Below are 22,340 nucleotides of genomic sequence, written 5' to 3' on the forward strand. Positions count from 1 at the left end.
ATTGATTGGCAACTTACAAGGTTAAAATACCAGCTGCCATCCTTAACCAGCTAACAAGCTTGTGTTAGGAATGAAGAAGTGAGAAGTTTTAGCTACCTTTATATCTACACTGAGTACTATCTTAGTGTGTGTTATGCCTGCTGTCTTTCTCAATGTTCCCCTCTTAAGGGGCCGGGGTGTTTAGGAGCCAGAGTAAAAGTCACACAAGAGGCATGTGTAACAGCATCTCCCTCAGAGGTTTTCAGAGTCTAGGACAGGGGTCAGCAAACTTTCAACAGGGGGGCCAGCCCACTGTCCCTCAGACCTTGGGGGGGGGCGGACTATATTTTTAAAAAAACACACGAATTCCTATGCCCTACAAATAACCCAGAGATGCATTTTAAATAGAAGGACACATTCTACGAATTCCTATGCCCCACAAATAACTCAGAGATGCATTTTAAATAAAAACACACATTCTACTCATGTAAAAACATGCTGATTCCTGGACCATCCATGGGCTGGATTTAGAAGGCGATTGAGCCAGGCCTTACCCATGGTCTGGGAGCTGGGGAGTGACAAGTAGAAAATCAGAAAACACTAAGCTGAAAAAAACAGCTGATGTGGAAAGGGTTATGCAGCATCTCTACTATTCCCCTGCTTCTCATCACAGCCTCCTGTGGCTGCTTTTCATTTTGTAAGAGCCCTGTGGGGGCACAGACACACCATCTGGTTTGTCCTTGACAGGAAGCAGGGGAGAAATAGGTGCCTAAAAATTTGTGTAGCACCCCTCTGTAGCTCTGCCAATCTAGGTAGGATTTTTGCTGAAAGTTGCCATGACTACATTTCCACTGCCGAGCGTGACCCATAGCCATATTATGGCCCTGGCTGTAGTTCTCTATTTTTCTGTTTCTGCTGCTTTCCCCATCACTGCCCTTCCCACCCCCAATCTGTAGTTGCTATTTAGAGATGCCCAAAGTGCTTTAAAACACTGTAATTATGCGCTGTAATAGTTTTGAATTGTTGACAAAGGCCTTATTGATAAGCTATGGTTTAATGTGAATGAGCAGTATGCTAGTTAGCGCATGCTGCTCAAAAGTTTCCGCAGTGCACTTTCCCCACCCCTGCTGTGCCACAGACGAAACAAACCAGAGTCTGACTTGGCATTCCTCAAACAAGCAGGAATTTTGGATTATACAGAATTCCGGCATGAATAATATGAGCTGCCATGATGTTATTTTGTTGCATTTCATTAACTTTTGTATTAGTCAGAATGAACGACTGAATTGTATGTCTATATCAGGGGTCAGCAACCTTTTTCAACTGTGGGCCAGGCCATCGTCCCTCAGACCATGTGGTGGGCCGGACTATATATATATATTTTTTTGGGGGGGGGGAATGAACGAATTTCTATGCCCTACAAATAACCCAGAGATGCATTTTAAATAAAAGCGCACATTCTACTCATGTAAAACCACGCTGGTTCCCGAACTGCCCGTGGGCTGGATTTAGAAGGCAATTGGGCCGCATCTGGCCCATGGGCCTTAGGCTGCCTACCCCTGATCTATATCAATGATATTGTCAGCAATGTAGTTATTCTATCAAGCAAAGTTCATATCCTTTAGCATAGCATAGCAAAGGAAGATGGGGACCTTCTGGTATACTTGCTCATTGCTGTAGACCTCCCTTTTCAGTTACATAGCAAGGAAAATTCTTCTTAACCTGTTGTACTTCACTTTGCAATAACCTGTCCCACTCAGGTTGCTGAAGCAGAAAAACGGATCTGTTTCCATGAAAGAAAAAAGAACCCCCTAATGTTATATCTTACATCTGATCTGGTTAGCATTATTACGATGCAGCTGCAACTTGAAAGCATTCAGCAGTTGGTTAGGTGGTTATGGTAGAGGTGTGTGGGACGGGAAGAAAGGCAGTTAATTCTGGGTCTGATCACATGATCACTTTTTGCTCTGAGGGCTGAATTAAAGTGTGGCCAGCCTTCAGAAAGGCACATTCCAGCGGTGGGTGTGGCTGGGAAAAGTGGGTGTGCTCAAAGATACAGCAATGAAAGAAACCCAATTCCCTCCAGGTGGATTAATAAAAAATAAACACTAAAGGAAAGCAGTGCCCTCCCGCAAAATAAAATGAGTCTGTTGAGCCTTTCACCTTACCCCCTGCTGTTGTCACTGAAAGCCTGTCTATGAGATGATCATGCCTGCCTCCATTGCAGCTCACTTGCTGATCTTGTGATCCTCAGCACCCACAAGAAGCTGGTAATTGAGAGCAGCCTCCCTCCCAGATGCAAGCTGGTTGCTAGGAAACACTAGCAAACTGGCTCACAGAATCCCTCTGGAGTAAGGGAGGAGTGTGGAAAATTCAAACAAGTAAAGTTACAATAAGGAAGCATGTATCATAGCCTAATTCCTATCCTTCCTTTCTAATATGCTGCATTTACACGTGAGCTCAGGTTAGAGAAGAGAGGAATCGGCATCAAAATTACAACTGGGCTGCTGCTGTTAGCTGAGCTCAGGTTACAGGAGCTACAATTAACAAAGAATCCAGAAGTGTTTTAAATGTAAGTTACAGATAGGTAGCCGTGTTGGTCTGCCATAGTCAAAACAAAAAAAAATTCCTTCCAGTAGCACCTTAAAGACCAACTAAGTCAGTTCTTGGTATGAGCTTTCGTGTGCATGCACACTTCTTCAGATAGTATCTTCAGATGGTATCTGAAGAAGTGTGCATGCACACGAAAGCTCATACCAAGAACTGACTTAGTTGGTCTTTAAGGTGCTACTGGAAGGAATTTTTTTTGTTTTAAATGTAAGTGTCCTTAATCACAACTGAGCTTAGCAGACTAGCAGCACCATCTGTCTGAATCCTTTTCTGAAACCTTTGACAGTGGGAATCACAAAACAGTACCAAATTCAAAGGTGCTTACAAAAACCAGGCAGTTTTCAAAAATGCATGCTGATTGCTCTGGTTGCATAGCAGGGAACAAGCTAGAGGAGCCAAACTGAGCAGGATTTAACCACTGCTCATCTGTTGATGTGTGTGTGTGGGATTACATCCTGCTTCTTTGGCTCGGCACAGGTGCACAGTAAAGGCAAAATGGAACTGTGCTGAAGTAGTCTGCATGCTACTTGGTGCCATAGTGATTTACATGTACTGTACCTGCAATGGAGTGGAAACATTCTCAAGGGGAAATATTTGGCTTAGAATGAGAATAGGTAGGAATTCCTCCCTCAAAACTGTGGGGAGTGGAAATCTTTGAAAGATTCATGGAGGCGGGGTGCTTACCATGAGAAGAAAGTGGCAACAGTTGTGTGTCTTCAAACACAACTTGTAATATGTTGCTGCCACATGTAGTCACTTTTGGTTGTTGTTTTTTTGCATGTGGCTGCCACCATCTGTTTTACTCAAATTCTGTGGAATTATGCCATGACTTGGAAACTCTGGTACAAAATGGTGGCCGCCAGCTGCTGGGAAGAGCTCCACTTATGGTAGTATATATTTAGTTGTTTGCTAGATTTTTGGCCCACTTGTCAGGGAAGCCAATTACAAGGTACTTTAAAATAAATAAAAATATTCAGTACACAAATAATTAATATAACAAAGCAGCAGCAGATAAAACCTCAGTTAAAAGCAAAACTAATTTAAAATTAACCATAGGCAGACTGGAATAAACAAGCATTTAACATACTCCTGGAAGTCAGCAAAAAGGAGACCATAGGCACCAGGAGAGGGTGTACCACTAAAATGGTCACAAGTATTAGAGACTTCCGGAGGCGGCGCAAAACAGCAATGGCGGTCCTCTTTACTCAGTGAAGAGGGGCTCCGCGAAAAAGGGTCGTCCGCTACGGCAAAGCGGAGACCCATTAAGAAAAACCGCAGGCAGAGTGAGCCTGCGGCCGTGGGACTCGGCGGGCGCCCAAAGCCCCCCCGGAAACGAAGAAGGAGCTCCGTAAGGGGCTCCGGAACGCGAAAGGGGGAGCGGCGCTGTGAGTTCATTGCTCTTTTCGTGGACGCAAAGCCGCGCTGCTGCTGCTGATGAGCGCCGACCTTTCTTCTTGAAAACATCAAAATTGGCTGCTACATACCCGTGAGTAAGGGGAGTTAAACATCGGAAAAACTTGGGAATTTGGTTGAAATTCGGCTGAAAGCGGGAGGCGAGTAACAGGAAGTCCGTCTCCCGATCCTGCTAACCAGATTAAAGCAACTGCTCAGAAGAGCGCTGAAGCGCTTAAAAGGGACTGTAAAAGTAAAACGAGGGTGTATTTGACAGACTTTGTAGTGAAAAGACAAGCAGGAAATCTTTGCAAAATTTGTGGATCTTATTTTTGGGACCTTCTTCCTAATTTTGAGCTATGTAAAGTTAAAAGGGACAACCCAGCTATCGGGCTGTCAGTGTGCAAAAGAGAACTGTCAAACTGCTGATACTGTTATTGGAGTTTAAACTGATACATAGACTGAGACACTAACGTTTAAACATTGTTGCTGGGACCTTTCTTGACACCTTGTGGCCTTTCTTCAAGAAAAAGAAAGCCTGGGGAAACTTCCTTTTGTGCTCTGGAACTACTAAAGACTTAACATAGGGAATATAAGAACTTCAATGGCGGACAAGAGTTCTCTCCTTCCTTGAAACTTTGAAATCCCCACCTAGAGGATTGTGGAGACATAGAGGCCTGGGAACTGTACTTTATTGTGATTCTCTGTGGTTAAATTGTTTACACTCTGGACTTGTCTAACTTATGAAACAAAAGAAAATTTGACCTTGAACAGAGGCAGGTGTGGAATGAGCGGCACAGGGAGAACAAGAGCAGCTAAAGCTAAAGAAAAAGAAAAGAAACCAGGGCAACTTGTTCAAACAACCCTATCTCATCAACGAAGATCATCCGTCCCAACTGTGCTGACAGCACAGGAGGTGGAAATTGAAGAGCCTGCTGCAGAAGATATGGCAACTGGAGGATCTGAAATAGTCCTGAAACAAATCTTGGAACAACTGGCAATTTTAAACCAAAAAGTGGACAATCAATCATCAAAAATTGACCAAGCTACATCCTCTATTAGTAAATTATCCGAGCAAGTTTCTCATCATACTCAGGCAATTGAAAAATTGCAAGGGGCAACGACTGAAAATTATAAACTTGCTGTGGAAGCTAGTCAAAAAGCAGAACAGGCGAACAAAAAGGTTGATGAGATTAGGGGGGAAGTAAGGCCTCTGAAAAGACAGGTAGGGGAACAACAAGCCTACCTGTCATTGGTTGAATTGAAAAGTAAGGAAAATAATCTCAGATTAAGGGCTATCCCAGAACTGGAGGAAGGAAATCTACAGGGATTTTTAACACTTTTGTTCTCCAAATTCTGGGGGATTGAGGAAGATAAGGACTTTAAAATTGTGACTGCCTTTAGACTGGGAAAACTGATAAAGAAGGACAAGTCCAGAGACTGTTTGGTTATTCTGAGATCGAGAGAGGAAAGAGACAAGATACTAGGCCTACATTTCAAAAAATCTTTGGAGATAGAAGGTAAAAAGGCTGAAATTTACAGAGATATACCTAAACACCTTTTGGATCTTAGGACCACTTATACAGATTTGACCAAACTGTTGAGATACAACACAATCCCTTATAGGTGGGAGTTTCCGCAAGGACTATCATTTATCTACAAAGGAAGGAAAGTAAGAATTAAAACACCGGAGGACCAACAGAAGTTCCTACACGACCACGAGGAGGACCTCCAGAAAGGAGCTGCAGCTTCTTGGCCTCCACCACCACCGGGACCATCTCCAAAGCCTACACCGTCTGGATCTGGACCAGCATTACCACCTCCGGGATCGGAGGGAAACCTAGACACCCCACTGTAGACCCACCAATTAGACCAGGATGTCGCTGCAACTTCTTAGTTGGAATATAAATGGCGGAAACTCTCTGGAAAAAAGAAGAAAAGTATTTCATATTTTGAAAAAAGAACAATTGGACATTATTTGCCTGCAAGAAACGCATGTGACAAGGCTCCACAGAAAAGTGCTAATTAATAAAAGACTAGGCCAAGAATTTATCTCTTCGGACAAAGTGAAGAAAAGAGGAGTGGTGATATATGCAAAGGAGAGCCTGTCACCGAAATTCTTATTTAAAGATGATCACGGCAGAATTTTGGCGATTGAAATTCAGACACAAGGAGAAAAATTTCTGATATTAGGAATATACGCCCCAAATGAAGGAAAATCGGAATTTTTCAGGAAGCTGCATGAGATTATGCTGGATTACCTAGACTACAACAACATCATCATGATGGGTGATATGAATGGGGTTGTGTCTGTAAATATGGATAAGTCGCAAAGTGCTAACATAACGAAAGATGGCAGACTACCTAAAACTTTTTTTGAAATGACTGACAATGTGGACTTAATTGACATATGGAGGGTTAAGAACCCCCTAGGAAAAGAAGGGACTTTCTTTTCTGAAGCTCATCTGACATGGACACGAATCGACCAAATATGGATAACTAGAGGACTGGCACCCAAGACTAGAAAGGTGGAAATCTGCCCAAAAACCTGCTCCGACCATAATGCTTTGAAAATGGAATTGAGACTAAACACAACCGGATCCTTCAGATGGAAAATGAATGACACCTTATTAAGGGACGAGAAGATTGTTAAGAAGGCCCAAAAAACTTTAAAGGATTATTTTGAGATAAATTTAAATACTACTGTGGAAAAAAGAATAATCTGGGACGCAAGTAAAGCAGTCATGAGAGGGTTTCTAATACAACAAAACACGATCAAGAAAAAGCTCTGGAATGAAAAGAAGGAGAAGATATTGGAAAAAATAAGAGATGGAGAAAAAAAATTAAGATCTAGGCCCAAGTCGAAGGAAGTGCTGAGAGAAGTGAAATTTTTCCAAGCACAATATTTGAAATTGATAAATCAAGAGGTGGAATGGAGAATTAAACAAATGAAACAAAGATCTTTTGAATCAGCAAATAAGTGTGGGAAACTGCTAGCATGGCAGTTGAAAAAGAGACAAAAACTTAATACAGTTACAAATCTAGAGATTGAAGGGAGAATGGTTCAGAAACCCGAGGAAATTAGAAAGTGTTTCCAGAGATATTTCAAAGAACTTTATTCACAAGGGCCACAGAAAGATTCGGAGGTGGACCAATTTCTTAAAACCAATGGATTACAGAAAATACCTCAGGAAATGAGAACAATCCTGAATAGTAATATCACACAGCAAGAAATTGAAAGCGCCATTCAGAACCTCCAATTAGGCAAATCTCCAGGCCCTGATGGACTTACCTCCAAATACTATAAGGTTCTGAAGGACTATTTGATACAACCTTTGTTGGAGGTTTGTAACCAGATTATGGAGGGGAGGAAGGCACCGGAAACGTGGAAAGAAGCCTTCATCACATTGATACCCAAACTAGAAACTGAAAAGACCCAGCTTAAGAACTACCGCCCCATCTCACTCCTAAATGTGGATTACAAAATTTTTGCAGACATTTTGGCAAGTAGGTTTAAAAAAGTGCTTAATGAAGTGATCCATAAGGACCAGGCTGGCTTTCTCCCTGGTAGGTATTTGTTTGGCAACACAAGAAACATTATTGATATTTTGGAACTTTTACAAACAAAGCTTAACACTAGAGCGGTGCTAATCTTTATTGATGCGGAGAAAGCCTTTGACAACATTTCCTGGATGTTTATGAAGAAAAATTTGGAAGAGATGGGAGTGGGGCGGGGGTTTGAAAATGGAATAGAAGCAATATATTCAGAACAAAAAGCGAAATTGATAGTAAACAATGTGGTGACAGAGGAGTTTAAAATTGAAAAAGGGACACGGCAGGGGTGCCCCCTATCCCCCCTATTGTTTATTTCAGTTCTGGAGGTGCTATTGAACATGATTAGAAAGGACCGGTTGGTACAGGGAATTGAGGTCGGAGTGAAACAATATAAATTGAAAGCATTTGCAGATGACCTGGTATTAACATTGCAGGAGCCTGTCTCTAGTACTAAAAGAGTGTTAGAATTAATTTCGGATTTTGGTCGGGTGGCGGGATTTAAGTTGAACAAGCAAAAAACTAAGGTTCTAGCAAAAAAATTGACAACTACAGAAACAGATGAGTTCGTGAAAGAAACAGAATTAAATGTGGTTAAAAAAGTAAAATACCTAGGGGTGTATCTGACCTCCAAAAATTTGAATCTGTTTAAAGACAACTATGAGAAATGTTGGTCAGAAATCAAAAGAGATTTGGAAACGTGGTCAAGATTGAAACTTTCCTTGTTGGGCCGAATAGCAGCTATAAAGATGAACGTATTGCCAAAAATGTTATTTTTGTTTCAGACCCTACAGATCGTGGACAAGGTGGAATGTTTTGGAAGGTGGCAGAAGGATATCTCTAAGTTTGTTTGGCAGGGCAAAAAGCCCCGAATAAAGTTTAAGATATTAACTGATGCGAAAGAAAGAGGGGGATTTGCCCTGCCAGACTTGAGGTTATATTATGAATCCGCAGCCTTCTGCTGGTTGAAAGATTGGATCTTACTGGAAAACACTGATGTCCTAGATCTGGAAGGGTTTGACAATGCTTTTGGGTGGCATGCATATTTGTGGTATGACAAGGTTAAAGTGCACAAACTGTTTAAAAACCACATTGTCAGGAGAGCAATTTTAATGGTCTGGACAAAATATAAGGACTCATTGGAGAGTAAGACTCCGAGGTGGCTCTCACCGGTGGAGGCCAAGGCACGTAAGAGACCTAATATGGAAGCCAATTGGCCTAAATATGGGGAAATTATTGAAAAGATTGGAGACAATTGGAGGTTGCAGAGCTTGGAAAAACTAAAAAACAAGGTGCGAGATTGGTTGCATTATGCACAAATTCAAGAGGTCTTTAAAGTAGATAAGAAGGTTGGATTCCAGGTGGAAAAATCGAAACTAGAGACAGAATTGTTAGAACCAAAAAGTAAACTACTTTCGAGAATGTATAACCTGCTGCTTAAATGGAATACTCAGGATGAGACAGTCAAATCCGCAATGATAAAGTGGGCGCAGGACTTGGGGCATAACATTATGTTTGAAGACTGGGAAAGGTTATGGAACACCGGAATGAAATTTACGGCATGTAGTGCCTTGAAGGAAAACATTATGAAAATGATATACCGGTGGTACATGACCCCAGTCAAGCTTGCTAAGATATATCACCTGTCTGATAATAAATGTTGGAAATGTAAGGAGGCGGAAGGGACATTCTTTCACCTCTGGTGGACCTGCCCGAAGGTGAAGGCCTTTTGGGAAATGATTCATAATGAACTAAAAAAGGTACTTAGATTTACCTTACCTAAGAAACCAGAGGCCTTCCTCTTGGGCATGGTGGACCAGAGGGTGTTTAAGAAGGATAGAACTTTTTTTATGTACGCCACCACAGCAGCAAGGATTTTGATTGCAAAATATTGGAAGTCACAAGATTTACCCACACTGGAGGAATGGCAAACGCAGTTGATGGACTACATGGAACTGGCCGAAATGACTGGCAGAATCCGAGACTTGGGAGAAGAAACAATCGAGGAGGACTGGAAAAAATTTAAGGAATATCTGGAAAAACATAAGTTGTATGAATGTTAAAAAACGCACCTTTTAGGAAATTCTAGCTTCAGTAATGTTAAACTAAAGAAATGGAAATTAAGGTACAAGAAGTCAGAGATAGAATAATGAACCAACTTTATTGTGTTAAAATGAAAACGTACATGATTTGGGTTATAATATATTTGAAATTGGGTAACATGATAAAATGAAAGATACAACAAGTATTGAAACAAGTTAACAAATTGCTGATGTTATGTATCACAGAGAATGCAGGGTTGGGAGGACGCGGGGAAGTCCAGTAGATTTGGAAAAAAGAACAAGAAAATTTGTAACTTTCTTTCTCTACTTTTATAATATGCTCTTTATTCTTTTTTCTGTATTTCATAAAACTAATAAAAAATATTATAAAAAAATAAAAATAAAATGGTCACAAGTATTTACTAAGTATGGTCCTCTCAGAGAGCAGGGCTTCAGATGCTGAACTTGAGCATCAGACTATTACAGGTGCAGGTGGTCTTTCACATAACCCAGTCCCAAGCCACTTAGGGCTTTAAAGGCTAATACCAGCAGCTTAAATTGGTCCTGGAAACAAATAAGCAGCCAACATAACTGACACAGAATAAGAGTCACATGGCTCAGGAGTTCTAGCTGCCGTCTTCTGCTCCAATTGTAATTTCAGTACTATCTTCTCGGGCAACCCCATGTAAAGTGCATTGTAGTGAGTAAGCTTGGATGTAACTGGAGCATGTGTTGCTGAGGCAAGACCAGCTTTTTGCAGCTGGCGAACCAGCACAAGCTAATAAAAAGCACTCCTGGGTGCCAACACCACTTCCATCTCCATGGTAATCACCACTGAGCAGAGGTGAACAGCACACCTGGCTCTTTGGGGGGAGTTTAGCCCCATCCAGAATAAGCAGATCTCCCCACTCATAACGCTTCCATCTTCTCTGGGCTAAGCTTCAGCTTGTTTGCTCTCACCCACAAATTGCTCCCAAACACCTGCTTAGGATTTCCACAACGTCCTTGGGATTAGAAGACGAAAACAAGTTCAAAGCTGCTTACCATCTGCATCTGGCATTTTAGCCCAAACCTTTGGATGATTTTACCCAGCAGTTTCACATAGATGTTAAAAAGCTTAGGGGACAAGAGGGAACCTTGAGGCACATCAAAATCTTGGGGTGGAACAGAGGTCTCACAGCACCACCTTTGAATATCATAAGAAGAGACCTGCTGGGTTAGGTTAGGTAAGGTTAGGTAAGGTAAAGGACCCCTGGACAGTTAAGTCCAGTCAAAGATGACTATAGGATGTGTTGCTTATCTTGCTTCAGGCCGAGGGAGCTGGCGTTTGTCCACAGACAGCTTTCCGGATCATTTGGCCAGCATAACTAAACTGCTTCTGGCGCAACAGAACACCTTGATGGAAGCCAGAGTGCACAGAAACGCCATTTACCTTCCCACTGCAGCGATACCTATTTATCTACTTGCTCTGGTATGCTTTTGAACTGCTAGGTTGGCAGAAGCTGGGATGCAACAGGAGCTCACCCTGTCGCACGGATTCGAACTGCCAACCTTCTGATCGGCAAGCCCAAGAGGCTCAGTGGTTTAGACCACAGATCCACCTGCATCCTACTGGATTAGGTCAAGGGCTATATGGTCCAGCACCTTCTTGTTCCAGTGGCTGACCAGATGCCTATGGGAAGCCCAGAAGCAGGACCTGTTCTCCCTCCCTCCAGTTAGGACAAGGGAACACAGTGTTGTAATGGCTTAAGTCCCAACACAGAGAGAATTCAATTGGTCCATGATATAAAGAATTGCTGAGAGGTTCAGGAGAATATACTCTTTCGTCTCTTCTTTATTGTAATGGATCTGAATAATCAATATTCTCCAAGACTGCTGGAATTGATGAGCAGATGTCTAGTCTTGGACTTTGCTTTCAGATGGTACATTGGAAACTAGTAGATAATTTTCAAAGCCATAGAATCTAAATTTGGCTTTTTTAAAAAAAGAGAAAAGGGGTCACTGCTGACTCCCTTCCAGTGATAAGGCGCTTCTCAAATCTTTCCCCACTTGTGTATGAAGTGACACATTTAGGGTGTGTTTTTGCCAGCTCTAAATATATGTGTGCTCCCTGCTTGGGAGAGTTTGCTTGTAGAGACCTAGGGATGGGGATTGAATTGTGAGTAATAGCAAGTACAATGCACATATGTCCAGATTAGGAACATTTTACAAGGCATCAACAAAAGACAAAATAAGGATAGTGATTTATTAGGGCCAAGTGCCAGAAATAGACACTATGCTTGGTAAATGGGGACAGATAAAGATGGTTTTAAAGTAGCGGAAGGATTGTTAGAGAAAACTCACTTGGCTATGTTGCTTGTACAGCATCTGATTTCTATCCTGGCTGAATAATTCTAGCCTTGGGGGCAGAGTTCGGCATCAAGTCCTCTTCTTCTGGGTAGACTGCAGAGTGCTTGCCCTTGGATCAACTTGGAGGCTGCTGACCTGCATCTGTCAAGAGCCTCTTTGTCTAAAAATCAATGTCTGATTATGTTATTGTCAGAATCAGAGGTCTGCTCTCTTCAATTATATACAGCTTAATATTTCATGTATGTCTAAGACTTTCCAGTCCTTGATCAGTTTTAGTCCAAGGTTTGTTGCTTCTGTTGTTGGGGAGTTCAGATTAGTACAGTAGAGGGTTAACAATGCCTTTTGTTTTTAATCTACAAGGCTGGCTTAGTTTATTAGTGTTTTCTCAAGCTCCTTGTGCAACCTTCATATTGACTCACTGATGTACCAGTCTCTGCCTGCCTGCCTGTATTGTATATTGCAGAGTCTGTAGCCAAACTAGTTTGTGTGTAGAACAGACTATCGGAGGTTCTGTTTAACCAACATAGAGATTTTGTAAATATATAAAGGTGGTGAGCATTTCATGTGGGGGTTCTGCTCCGGGCCCCCGCGCAGGTTGGCAGAGCGTGCATAAACGTCCCCTGTTCTGTTCTGTTCTGTCCTTCCCCGCCCCTATTCCACCTCATTCCACCCCTGTTCTGCCCTCTTGCAGGCCCAAAAGGACCTGCACATCGGTGATCACGCATCAATTGGACATGCCTAAGATGGTTGCCGCCTGTAATGGCATAAAACAGGGATGGTTCAGCTGTGACCCTTCATATGTTTTTGGACTTCTAGCATGGCCAACGACCAGGGCTTGTGGGAGCTGCCGTGCAGCAACATCTCAACAGTTACAGGTTAGCTGCCCCTGGCATAAAGCTTTACCAAGAAAAACACACACACCCTGCACTGATATCTAGACTCTAGCTGCATTTTCTTTCAAATGGGAGTCTCCCTCAATCACACGCAGCATGGGAAACAAGAGTCCCTTTGCAGTGTATGGATGCCTGCGGAAGGAGCTGGAAACTCAATGCCTGCTGTTTGTTTTTCTTAATCTCTCCTACCTTAACCACCTTTCTCTCAATTAAGATCACCTGGTACTGGAGCTTGGCTGAGAAAAAAAATCATCCTGGAACTGATGGGAATTGAGTGGTTTGAACATGCAGGTGGTCTTTAGAACCCTCTTCGCCATTGCTTCATTTTTCTTGTCGCATACCTGTTTATTGCTATGCAACAACAACAGCAAAACAAGTGGGTTGTTAATCCCATTTGATTAAAGTTATAATTAATGCCATATTTATGTTGGATCGTTTAATCATTGCTACAGTATGTATATAATAATTCTGTTTTTGCTAAATTCTTTTGGGAACAGATGACCCTGAGAAATAACAAGGCCCATTAGACCCATATGTGCTTGATTTTAAAACTATGTATTAGATCAGCACTCACTATACATGACCATGCAGAATTTTATTTTTGTTTTGACTAGTTTGAGGTGGGATACCTCAGCGAACGAGCATATGTTTTGAGTGCAGCTCTTAAGTTTTAATCCTGCTGAACTCTGTTTATAAAGGAGCTCCAAGTTTCAGAACTTGTAAATAACTCTCTTTGCTTGAATCACTGGATGAATACTGCAAGTTGGAAAAACCCCAAAACAATTTAGGACTAGATGGACTAATGATTCTGTATAAGGTAATACCCAACATTCTAAAATGTTTACAGTGAAATATTTTCTTACTAGGATCATGTCTGTCAGCTGTTCCACTTCTATACCTACCAATCAAATTTAGATACACATGTAGCTTTCTATTTAAATCAACTTGGGACATACATATACACTGATTTTTATACCATCTTAGCTTTATCTCCAAAGCATCCTGGGAATTGTAGTTTGGTGAGAGTGTGAATAATTCTCTCTCAAGATTTCTCTAGCCATATTTGCACAGTTATAATGCCTGTGATTCCCCAGAAAGTGTTACTGCAATAGTCCCATGCTGTAGATACATTTTGTGTGTCCTTCAGTAAATTATTTTCTTATTATTACAGAGCATAAATGTATTTTAAGACAGATGTGTTAGTAATGGAACAGTGGCTTTCTCAGTTAGATAAAGTGTAAACTTGAGATGCGTTCTCTTATTTCAAGGATTAGATAAGAAAGCAATGGGACTATGATATGATGTCTGAAATGATAAAACTATATGTAATAAAGGTAAAAGGGACATGGGTGGCGCTGTGGGTTTAACCACAGAGCCTAGGGCTTGCCAATCAGAAGGTCGGCAGTTCGAAACCCCACGATGGGGTGAGCTCCCGTTGTTCGGTCCCTGCTCGTGCCAATATAGCAGTTCGAAAGCACGCAGTGCAAGTAGATAAATAGGCACTGCTCTGGTGGGAAGGTAAACAGCGTTTCCGTGCGCTGCTCTGGTTCGCCAGAAGCGGCTTAGTTATGCTGGCCACATGACCCGGAAGCTGTACGCCGGCTCCCTCGGCCAATAAAGCGAGATGAGCGCCGCAACCCCAGAGTCGTCCACGACTGGACCTAATGGTCAGGGGTCCCTTTACCTTTAAGGAAGGTAAAGTAGATGGGCACTTCTCAATGCTTGACAAATGCTTACTGGTTTTTGTAAAAGAAAGCATACTGTTTTGCCTAGAATTGATTTTGGATGAAATCCAGCATTGCCTGTGGATGTGAAGCGATTTCCCCTTCATCTTCTCCCCACCCCCTGCAACCCCCAACCTTTCAGAGTAGATTTGGTATGGGGTGGGTGGGAGGGAGGCTGGAGGGGGAGGAGAGAAAATAGATGCCTTGCTTGTGCAAGCCAAAGTCCATTGCACAAGTGGCGTTCCACAACTGGGTATCCCTCTCCCCCACCCCATGTAATAAACTGTTAAATTAAAAGAGAGAAATCCAGACAGTCATAGGCTTTTTAGGGGAATGTTTGGATATTGTTGTCAGTTGCTGGCTGATTTTCTTGGATGTTGATTAGAGACAAATGGACATACAGGCCCCACCCTGTTTTCAGGCCACTTCTGGGGTGGTAGAGATGACCGTGTGCGTGCTTGCGTGTCAATTGGACATGTATAAAATGGTCGCTGCCTGTACTATATCTGACTTAAGATTCTGTTATTTAATTTTCCCTATAATGGTAGTGGTGGTGTGAGATTCTGTCAGAAACCGGAGTCAGGAGTAAAACACCCAGAGAAGTTAACTCTTTATTAAAAGAAACCAAAACAGTGCAAGCCTTGTGATCAAGCAACTCTTCCCGGTAGGTCTTGCCCCAGTGAGGCAGTTGTGAGGTCCAAAGGTCCCCTCCTTCCCACTGTTCTCTAAGGCACCTCTCCTGGTTCCTTCCCTGGGAGCCTAAGACTCTGTCATCTTGTCTCTCTTTGCTCCATCCTTTTCATTTCTCACTGCGTTCTGGGGGAAGGGGAGACTCCCTAGATTCTTCAGCCTGCCTGATCTCTGCCTCCCCCTTCCCTTCTGCCTCTGATTTTGGGTTGCTCTCTGCCCCAGCCTCTTCTTGCTCACTAAACCCTGTTGCCTTTTCAGCTTCCGACACCTCCTCCTCCTCCCAGTTTGCTCCCTCCTCTGCCTCTGACCACTCATCACTGTCCTACTACCAATCCACTGGCTGTAAGCCATCTTCCCCTGAGAGTTCCCATGGGGATTCCTCAGCTAGTGCCTCCCACCATCCTCTGCATCCTGCCAGTCCATGACGTCTTGTGACCGAGCTGTTGTGACGTGGGGTTTGTGATTTCAGCCCTCTTGACATAATATGCTGGAGACAGTTCTCTAGTAACACTTCTTTATTAAAGCAAACAAGACTGAGACTTGAGGAGGGGAGAGCTACATTTATAGGGACAGGGAACAAGCTAGAAAGGATACATTTTGGAGGGAACAATATCAGGCAATCACAGTCCTGCCTTTTGGAGGAAACCAATAAGACAGAGGATCCAAATACAGCAGCTTAAATGAACCAATAGTAGCTGTACCCTCTGGAACCAAAAGGCAGTTAAAGGTAAAAAAGGTAAAGGAACCCTTGCCCGTACGGGCCAGTCTTGACAGACTCTGGGGTTGTGCGCCCATCTCACTCAAGAGGCCAGGGGCCAGCGCTGTCCAGAGACACTTCCGGGTCACGTGGCCAGCGTGACAAAGCTGCATCTGGCGAGCCAGAGCCGCACACGGAAACGCCGTTTACCTTCCCGCTGGTAAGCGGTCCCTATTTATCTACTTGCACCCGGAGGTGCTTTCGAACTGCTAGGTTGGCAGGCGCTGGGACCGAGCAGCGGGAGCGCACCCCGCCGCAGGGATTCGAACCGCCGACCTTTCGATCGGCAAGTCCTAGGCGCTGAGGCTTTAACCCACAGCGCCACCTGCGTCCCGCATGAGATTCTCAATCTTAGAGTCTTAGAACTTGGGAGAAAAGATTCCTTCATGGCAGAGAGTTGGACTAGATGACCCTCGTGGTCCCTTCTAACTCTTATGATTGTATGACTAAAGTGGTTGCAGAATTAGTTTTCCAGCAGAGGTGCAGTGTGTTGGGTTGGTTACACAGAGACTAGGGGATGCTTTCAAGTGTCATCACTTTCCTAACTTAAGAAAAAACTAGTTTTGGCTAATTTTTGGAAAGATGACTCTTTCAGTTCTGTTTATAGTGGCGATCATATGATTTGTATATTAGCATTAGTGGTATATATTCATGTCTAGATGTATGCAGAAGTGCCAGGTGCAACTCCTTAGGAAATGGAGGGTTTTTTCTTTTGGTAAATAAACTAGAAAGCCAAAGTGCCTTTTATTCATGGAATTTAGAGTGTTGCCATTAACTTCTTAGTCTGGCAGTTTCAATAGTTTCCCATTTAACACAATTGAAAATATTTTTATTCTTCTTCCACCTTTTCCCCTGCGCCACAACATATAGTAGCAGTTTCTATTTGATTGAAATTGGATTCCCTCCCCCCCTCATTCTGTCCAGGAACTGTGGAGCATCTGTAGGCCCTGGATTAACATAAATAACAAATCCAGTTTGAGATTACCGTATTTTTCGCCCTATAGGACGCACTTTTCCCCCTCCAAAAATGAAGGGGAAATGTGTGTGCGTCCTATGGGGCGAATGCAGGGGGGAGGCAGGCAGGAAAAGCTCCCAAAAGGCAGGCTGGAGAGGTGGTGCGCGGCTAAAGAGGCTGCTGCCATAGCCGCGCGCCACCTCTCCAGCCCGGAGAGTGTGTGCGGGGTTAAGGAATAGCCCCGTGACCCTCTCCCAGCTGGAGAGGTGACGCGCGGCTTTGGAAGCAGCCTCTTCTGTTCCTCCTCCAGCTTCGCTTGAAGGGCGCTGCGCAGTTCTCCCTCTCTGTGCAGCACCTCTCCTTCGCAGGAGAGGTGTTGCGCAGAGAGGGAGACCTGCACAGCGCCCCTTCAGCCACGCGCCTGCCTAGAAGCCGGAGGAGGAACAGAAGGGTCTCCTTCTATTCCTCCTCCAGCTTCCCAGCGAGGCGCCTGTCCTGCGAAGCGGGAGGAGGAACAGAAGGGTCTCCAGCTTCGTTTGAAGGGCGCTGCACAGTTCTCCCTCTCCGCGCAGCGCCTCTCCTTCGCAGGCTTCCCACGGCTTGCGGAGAGCTGCCTGTTCTGGGGGCTGGGGTTGGGGGAAGCTCGGTGCGTCCTATGGGGCGAAAAATACGGTACTTTACATATCGTTTAAGAATGATTGTTTAAATATCTTTTGTCCTTGATGTGGAGATACAATATAGCTTGTCAGCAAATGGATAGTAGCTATTTAAAGAGAAGAAAGTCATAGGATAAATTGTACTGGTTCAGGTGATTGGGAATACAAAGCAGGCTAATGAAAGCTTTCACTTCAGAATAGAATGAATCATAATTTGTATGAACTTGTGGATTGTTATTTACTAAAGTTATTTAAAATATGCAAGGATTAAACTGCTTCAGATCATGGTTTAATAATGTAACTTTAGGGGGAAAAGGCATTTATGGGAGTGTGAGAGAGGTCTAGAAATTAATGCATGTTGTGGAAAAAGTAGAAATAATTTACTTCTACTCTCAGAAGATGAGAACTTTGAGTTTTACAATTAAATTGATTTAGAAGTAGATTCGCAATCGGCAAAAAAGTACTTCACTCAACACATAATTAGCATGTGGAATTTGCTGTCATTGCCACTGATTACATGATACATTGCATGTAATTTGTTCCATATTATTTTATACTGATGCAGCAAAGAAACAAGAAGCAGAGAAAGAAATCTGTATGTACGCTGTAGAATATTGGGACAGTCAGTTCAGTGCATGCATGAACATTATCAGCTATTTGTCCAAAGATTCTTGCAAATGTATTCTTCAATATTTGTCAATATGAACTATAATGCAAGGCTTTTTTTGTGAATTGTGGTAGATGGGTTACTTGACTGTTGTGGACAGTGGGGCTTAGAACTCAGCTTTTGTCTTTTTCTTCAACTTGCATTTGATTATATTATTATTAGTTTGCATTTTATTTTAAGCCTTGAATTACAGACAAGTGGCTCCCTTAGCTCTTTCTCAATCATTCCCTCCTTTCATAGAAACACATCCACCAGCTAAGCTAAGGACATCTGTAGCCCTGCTGGAAATGGGGAGCAGTCTGCTGGGCTACAGCCTTGGTACGGTGGAGACTGCTCTTCCTGGCTTTTGTGCACACAAGAAGTTCCACTAGTGGAAACTTCCAAACTAGAGGGAAGAAACCTGCTTTTCACCAATCTGCTACAAGAGTCTTCTCTTGAGCCACTTTATGCTTGACTTGTGGGCTTGCAAAGGCAGTGGGAAAGGCTTTGTTTGTTCCTATGTCCTAGGGCTGATTTGCTCAGTTGCAGCCAGTTTTTCCCCTCTGCTTTTTGCACATCTGATGTGAGAGGGGATGTCAGCTGATGGGCAGCTGATCCATGGTTTGGTGGGAATGGCTTGATGGGCCAAGGTTGGGCCCCAGGGTAAAAGTTCTTTACCTCTGTCTTAGAGACTTGGGAGTAAAGAATGTTTCTTAATCGCATACTTAATGGTGTACTGCAGTGCTATATGCATTTCCTATTTATTTTGGCAACTAAGCTTTGAAATATCATTTAAAAGAGCATTTAAAGAATAATGGACAATCAGTAATGGAAAGAGAGGAATAAATTTGTTACTGATAAAGAAATAGTAATGTTTTGATTTGTTGCTAAGTATTTAGTGGTTGTTGTGTTTATCTGCCTTCATTGCAATTTTTGTATGTAATAACCTCTGCTTACAAACATAATTTGGGACCTGTTGTGTTTACAAAATATGGCAATTAATTTCTGAGCTGTGGTTTGTTTTGAGATTTATTTATTCTAAAATCTATAAAGGTACAATGCTTTAAATTTATTTTATCTCTAGAAGAATGATTACTCTAACTAAAACCTACACTAGTCAACCATGTATAAGAGTATGCTGGGAGCTCTCTGGTAGTACTTCAGCAGTGAGAAAGATCTCTATCTCTTTGGTAGAATGTGATGGAAGTATAGCATTTGTTAAATGTGTGTTATTAACAACAAAAATTGTCTGTGGGATGCTGAGGTAGAGGAGAGTGAAAGGTGATTGGTTAGGGTTTTTTTTTCTCTTGATGTAGTAAGGCTTGTTTAGAAATAGGTGGGGAACCTCTGCCTTCATATTATTTATAGTTTATAATTTCACTTTTCTTTTTGTTGAAATTGTCTGCATTTGCATCCTCAATATTTCACCTTTAAGAAAGTACCATTCATCTTGGACTCCCTTCTCTTTGAGTATTTCGGCCCATGGGATCTCACCCGTTAAGCTTTTTGAAATCAGCCTTCTTAAAGTCTAGAGTGGATATCTGATTATACTCAATTTTCCCTTGAAACCCAAGAGGCCACGATCACTTCCCCCCAAGTTTCCCAGTACTTCCCCATCGTCAATCAATTCCTCCTTGTTGGTGAGGGCCAAGTCCAAGATAGATGAGCCCCTTGTTGCTTCTTCCACCTTCTGGAAAATGAAATTGTCAGTGAGGCAATTGAGGATTTTGTTGGGCCTTACAATCTTGGCAGAGTTTGAGTTCCAACAGATATCAGTGTAGCTTCCCATGACTACTATATTTCTCCCTTTTGAAAGTTTGGTAATCCTATCTGTTTGTTATCTTGTTTCAGACCAGTGTTATAGTATTATTTAAGTACTTTTAATAATATAGAAATTGACTGAGTACCTCTGTTACTTTCTTGCTTTTAAGTTTGACAGGGCTTGCAATTGAAGGTCATATCAAGGCTCATTCCATTCGGGGCAGAGCAGCTTTGGCAGCTATCCTGAGATCTGTCAATGTCCAAGAGATTAGCAGGCCAGCCATATGGTTGAGCAGGTTCACATTTACAAAGAATTATTACTTAGTTACCATTCAGACAAAACCTTTGCTTAGGTGCTGCAGAATTGCTTTACTTGAGAAGGGTGTCTGGATTCAAATTTTCATGCCTTCCATGTGTAATATATTTTTGTGTGCCTACAAGTTGTGGATACTTCTGGTGTTAGCTTCACTTGGAATTTTGAAAACATGATCGCTGCTGTCAAGCATCTGAGTTAAGGAAGCAAGTTGAAAGAAGAAACTAACTTTAACCATTGAGAGGTTCCCAAATGGCAACGTGTTTTACAGTAATGAATTGCCTTATGCAGTAGATGCTTCTACTATATTGATAAAAGAGGACCGTTAAAAACAAAACAGGAGAATTCCAGTTTAAATCTCTTCTTGCCTGTGAATGTAGCTTCACTTCTCTGTGTTATGGAAAATAGTAATATTGGACTTCCATTTTTTTTGCTCACAAGTGTGCTGCTGTCTGTAATGGGTGACGAACCTTAAAACAGCAGATATGGGTAGATTGTTCCAGCAATTTCATTGTACTACCCCCTTCTCAAGTTTGGGAGAAAGACTGTGGAAAAGTCATGTTTTTGAGGCACCTGGTGCACACTGGCCTTGAAAGCAGCCAAACCAGCAAATTCCTCACACCAGGTCCTGGACACCACAATCTCACAAAACATTATGGACCATTGTTTGTAAAGAATACTGAGATAATGTTGAGCACAGTTAACAAAAAGGTATAGAAATACTACGTTCCTGAATGGTTGCTTTGTAGTTAATCAATTGTGGTTATTTCAAACAAAATTTATTACTAGTACAGGGAAGTGAGCAAAAATAAACATGCACACGCATTGAACTTTCAAGGCTGGTCAGAAGAACATTTTATAAACTCACTGAATGAGCACCACACAAGATTTTATTCTCGAGGTATATATGTACTCACCATTCTTCCAAGCCAGGGGTATCCAGTGTGATGTCATCTAGGTATAGCTGAGCTCCAGCTCTCATCATTCCCAGCTACCATGACTAATGATCAGGGACAATGGGAGTTGTAGAACAATAAAATCTGGAAGGCACAATGTTGGTTGCTTCTGTGTCAGATTCAGAGCTGTCTGTATAAGGTTTCGAAATTGTGACCTATCTAGGTAGTTGTAGCCTGGCCACCACCCTCTCAAGCATATTGCCTGCAAAGAGGGTTTCAATGATTGAGTGGTAGTTGTTCAGGACAATGTGGGCTTCTTGAAGTGGGGCTGCGCCACTGTATCCTTCAAGGCAGCTGGTACTATGCCATCTTGCAAGGAACATTAACTACTAGACCCTAGACCCATCCAGTTAATCACTTCCAACTAGTTTTTAATAGCCAAGGTTGACAAGGGTCAAGGTGGCTGACCAGAGCCCCTCAAATGACTTGTTTGAGTCCTGAGGCCTCAACTGAATCTAACTCCCAATAATTAAATCAGGCAGTACTCAGGACACACAGACACTGTTAAGTACTTAAGAGTCAGGAATAAGTGCATGCTGGCATTGAATATATAAAAGTATAAACGCTGTAAGTTTGAAAATAGTTTATCTTTTGTTAAATAACCTGCAGGGACATGCATGTATTACAGTATGCTGTTTATAAAGTAATGTATTATATGCATCCATCAGTTTACAATTTGAAAAAGCAAATTAATATATACAAGATGCTGGTTTATGAATACCTAATGTACCGTAGTAGGAATTAATGGAGATTCCTATATACTGATATATTTCTATATATAATTAACCTACTATCAGGGTTGACCCTTTAAAAATACAATTGTAGTCTGCTTCCCTTTATTAAATAAACTTGGAAAGCTGTTTGGTTCTTTAGTGAAAAATCAGAATTATGATAATTTGAATGTAGTGTTGCACTTCTGAACAGACTTAGCAGGCTTTAAACTGTGCTATGTTAAGCTTCTAGTTGGAGAATAGTAGTTTATAAGCAAGCGAACATTTTAGACCCCAAATCCCCTCCTGCTTTAAGAATTCAGTTCAAGATTCTAATGTGGATGAGTGTATAATG

At 42.2% G+C, this 22,340-nt stretch overlaps 1 protein-coding gene across 12 annotated transcripts in view; it reads left to right on the forward strand.

The window, feature by feature from the left end:
- Nucleotides 1–22,340, forward strand: part of HIPK3 (homeodomain interacting protein kinase 3) — a 74,310-nt gene that overhangs the window by 10,168 nt on the left and 41,802 nt on the right. The gene's annotated exons all lie outside the window — the stretch shown is intronic.

This window comes from Podarcis gaigeae (genome assembly GCF_964106915.1).
Source record: "Podarcis gaigeae genome assembly, chromosome: 1".
Lineage (NCBI taxonomy): Eukaryota > Metazoa > Chordata > Lepidosauria > Squamata > Lacertidae > Podarcis > Podarcis gaigeae.